Here is a 3,487-nt window from a genome sequence, read left to right as displayed (position 1 = left end):
TGTTGAAATTGGTCCACACAAGTCTATGCAGGCATGAAAGGCATTCAAAGTCTGCAGACCCCTTATGCCTGTGCCTAGGCAAAGGAGCTGTGCCAACCTTGAGGTCCCGGCTTAGGGGAGTCAGCAGCTTATTTTTTTCCGTTTGTTAATTTGTTCCCTCTTCAAGGCTGGGAGAATGGCTCAGGGTGCCTTAAGGGTCCTACTTCTCGCCCAGCGGACTCAGCAATCACTGAAGCCGGCCAGGACCCAGTGCAGAGCAGGGGGAGGGGGAAGGTAAATGAGAGAGAGGTTTTTCCCACATGTGGTGTTTTCTTTTAATTAATCCCCGTGATAGGCCACACGCAAATACTTATCCTCAGCCACTTGAGTGCAGCTTTTCACTGGTTCTGGATGGCCGAGTAGACTCTGCCGCTGGGCCTCTCCCGACGTGGAAAATGCCTCCAGAGCACCACTGGTAGCCTCACTACACACAGGAGCTTATCTGACCTGGAGGTTTCAGGCTTCCGCCAGGTCAGTTCTGGCAACCCCTCGCTGCTTCTGAAACGTCTCTCCCTCCCCCTGCCACTAAGTCGAATTCCTCAACTTTGTCTTTGATGTTCAGGGCTCCTAGATAGTCATATACAATCAATTCACTTGTTTTTTGGGGTCTTTGTTTTAAGAGGGACCACCGAAAGCGTCTGACTACTCTGCCATCTTGGCCCTGTCTCTTGTTGCCCAATTTTTAAGATTAGGTTGTTTGCTTCCTTATTACTGAGTTGAAAATTTTCTTTATATATTCTGGATGTTGTTGTTGTGTGCCATCCAGTTGATTCAGACTCAGAGCGACCCTATAGCACTGAGTAGAAATACCCAATAGGGTTTCCTAAGCTGCAATCTTTAAGGGAGCAGATATCAGATATTTGTTTTGCAAATATTTTCTCCCAGTCCATGGCTTGCCTTTTAATTTTGTCAACAGTGTTTTTTGAAAACCCAAAGTTTAATTTTTATGAGATCCAATTCGCCACTTGTGATAGTTAAGGTTGCGTGTTAACTTGCCTGGGCCATGATTTCCAGTGGTTTGGCAGTTATGTAATGAGGTAGTTCGGCAGTTATTTAATGAGGTAGTTCGGCAGTTATATAATGAGATAGTTTGGCAGTTATGTCATGTAATTTGGCAGTTATGTAACGATGTAGTCACCCTCCATGATGTGATCAGCCAATCAGTTTTAAGGGGAGTTTCCTCAGTGGTGTGGCTTGCATTCAATCCATATATGGACATTCTGGCAAAACTCACTTGCTTGCTCTGAATCCTGTATCTGGCTTGTCATCATCTGACCTCTGGTTCTTGAGACTTGAGCCAGCTGCCTGCCGTACTGCCTGCCAGTCGTGGGCTCATCAGCCCCTACAGCCTCCATCCTGATGCCTAACCCACGTACTTGGGACTTTCCAGCCTCTACAACCATGCAAGATGTTTCCTTGAGATTATTTCTCTCTCTCTCTCTCTCTCTCTCTCTATATATATATATATATATATACATACATATATTTATATGCTTCACCAGGTTTGCTTCTCTGGAGAATCCAGCCTAAGACATCACTTTTTTAATGGTTCATGATTTTTGTGTTGTATCAAGGTCACGAAGATTATCTCTTCTTCTACAAGTGCTATCATTTTAGCTCCTACATTTATCTGACCTGATTTTTACAAACACCTCTGAAATTAACAAAATTGTTCAAGAAGAATAGGCACTGAAAACCAGAATGAACTCATTTAGCCTTTTATAAAATATTTCCTCATTTTCTAGTCCTAGCTTTGAAGTGGCATTTCATGGAGTACTGCCTGTCACTTACATATGATGTGATGACTTTCTTAATTTAGATTTCTATTTGTTGTCAACGAGAGAGCAAAACCAATATGACCTGCCAATGTTCTGTGATAAATTCTCTCATCCGGAATGTGCTTTCTCCTTATGAAGAGTAAAGGAAGGGAAAAGTTATGGAAGTTGATACCACCCCCCACTCTCATCCAAAATGTGTGCCTGCCTCTACCCTTTCCCATTAGGCTGAATTTTCAAAACTCACCAGTCTCCACAAGATTGCAAGTTGTTCAAGGGCCAGGCCTGTGTCTTATTCTTATTTATGTTTTTCATAGATGTAATTCAATAAACGTTTTCTGAATGAAAGTAGGAATTCCTGTGTCTCTGCTGTTCTGTTGGTGTATGGAAACAATAAAAGTGTCGTGTTTTAATCCCAAGAGCTTGGGATCATTGTCTTTTAAAGGCATCTCACATCCCTAGTGCTTAGCACAGTGCCTGGTATGCAGTAGTGGACGAAGGGCAAAGAAAGGGGAAGGAAATTTACACAAAATCCTCAAACACCACCATTTATGGTGTGAAGCAAAGAAAGTGGGTGACTGTCATGTGTAACGTACAGTGAAAAAATATTTGGGGTATAATCCCAATTCCTCCTGGGCAACACCGTCAACATCTCTGTGCTAAGTAAGTCCCTTATTTCTAATTTTGTAGACTTCCGTGAACCCACGCCTTCCCAGTGCCTGAATACCATGAACACTGAAACCGGAGAGCCTAAGGGATTTTAGAGGAGTAGAAACTCAGCAAAGATGTCACTTTGAGACTCAGGTGCACCTGACCCAAGCCATGATATTTTCAGTCGCCTCAAATGCATGAGAAAGCTGGACTATGAATAAGGAAGACCAAAGAAGAATTGATGCCTTTTAATTTATGGTGTTGGCTAAGAATATTGAATATACTATGGACTGCTGAAGAACAAACAAGTCTGTCTGGGAAGAAATACAGCCAGAATGCTCCTTGGAAGCAAGGATGGCGAGACTTGGACTCAAGTACTTTGTACCTATTATCAGGAGGGGCCAGTGCCTGGAGAAGGATATCATGCTTGGTTGAGGGTCAGCGAAAAAGAGGAAGACCGCTCGGAGATGGACTGACACACTGGCTGCAATGATGGGCTCAACCATAGCAATGATTGTGAGGATAGCGCAGGACCAGGCAGTGTTTCCTTCTCTTGTACTTGGGGTTGCTATGAGTGGGAACTGACTCAGGGCACCTAACAATAACAGAAACCAGGCACTAGGGGAAGACTCGGAATCCACTTCCCACGTACACATCCGCCCTCGTGGCCTAGCAACCGTGGTTCGATCACTCGGCGCTCAATTCAATCGTCGACTGGATCCGGCCGGATTGAGATGCTGTATTCCCGACCGAGCCTCTTACAGCCAGTCCGGCTCTGGCCCGGGTTGCTGTCGTGCGCACGCGCGTGAGGTGGCTGGGCGAGGGGAAGGGAGAGCTGTACTCGGCAGCCGCTTGCGGACCGCGGTGGGAGGAGGTGCACGCACGAGGGGCGGAGTGGTGGGCGCCGGGAGTGGCTGAGGAGCCGGAAACGCGCTTCGGAGGGTGCGGCGGGCTAGGCCGGGTGGAAAACTTTAGGCTAGTGGCACCTAGGGCGCGGGGGGCGGGCGGGGAGTGCCCCGCGG

General features: G+C 46.3%; 1 protein-coding gene across 1 annotated transcript in view; it reads left to right on the top strand.

Moving 5' to 3' along the window:
• Positions 1-3,240: 3,240 nt before the first annotated feature.
• PRDM4 (PR/SET domain 4) overlaps positions 3,241-3,487 on the top strand; it is a 40,278-nt gene continuing 40,031 nt past the window's right edge. Inside the window, exon 1 of the mRNA XM_023729018.1 lies at positions 3,241-3,275. The gene's annotated coding sequence lies outside the window, so the exon portion shown is untranslated. The remainder of the gene's footprint in view (positions 3,276-3,487) is intronic.

Source organism: Trichechus manatus, unplaced genomic scaffold (genome assembly GCF_000243295.1).
Source record: "Trichechus manatus latirostris isolate Lorelei unplaced genomic scaffold, TriManLat1.0 scaffold00027, whole genome shotgun sequence".
Lineage (NCBI taxonomy): Eukaryota > Metazoa > Chordata > Mammalia > Sirenia > Trichechidae > Trichechus > Trichechus manatus.
Note: the sequence above shows the minus strand (reverse complement) of the source record. Positions and strands in the feature narration are given on the sequence as shown.